Genomic DNA, 669 nt, shown 5'->3' with positions numbered 1-669 from the left:
CCCCTGAGGACTATGCTGAGGATTCAGTGGTCTGATGTAATGCTCACTCATTTGCTGTAGAAGGGCCTCAATCTGTTCTGGAAGGGATGGGGTGGATCCAGGGAAATGGTGGGGTGCCACCTTCGGGCACACCATCAAAACTGCCCTCTTATTGCCTGACCCCTTGGGGGACCTCTGCTGGGAGGCTGGGGATGAGCTGGGGGGCCGATTTCACCTTCTGAACCTCCTATTTCTGTCCCTGCCCCTCTGGGGCTGGAAGGGCCTAGTTGGCGGCCTCAGTTGCTGTTGCAACTGTCACCTAGATGCTTGGGGCATATACAGTCCCAGGGAGCGAAGTGTGGCCCTGGAGTCTTTAAGGCCGTGCAGCTTCTCTTCAATTTTATCCGAGAACAGGCCCAACCCATCAAATGGGAGGTCCTGTATCGATTGTTGCACCTTCTGCGACAGTCCGGACAACTGTAGCCAGGAACAGCGCCTCATGGAGATGGTGGAGGCCATTACCCTGCTAGCCGAATCTGCGGCATCGCTGGCAGTTCACAGGGCTGCCATAGCCACTGTGATCCCTTCATCCAGGACCATGGCGAAGTCCATGGCCTGGTCTTGGGGCAATGCCTCAGCAAACCACCTGAGGGAGTCCCACAAGTTGAAATTATAGCAGCCTAGCAGGGT

The sequence above is a fragment of the Emydura macquarii genome, unplaced genomic scaffold, assembly GCF_026122565.2.
Source record: "Emydura macquarii macquarii isolate MOO-44397 ecotype Brisbane River unplaced genomic scaffold, CSIRO-AGI_Emac_v2 contig_1757, whole genome shotgun sequence".
Lineage (NCBI taxonomy): Eukaryota > Metazoa > Chordata > Testudines > Chelidae > Emydura > Emydura macquarii.
The sequence above is the reverse complement of the archived record's forward strand: the minus strand, read 5'-3'. Positions refer to the sequence as shown.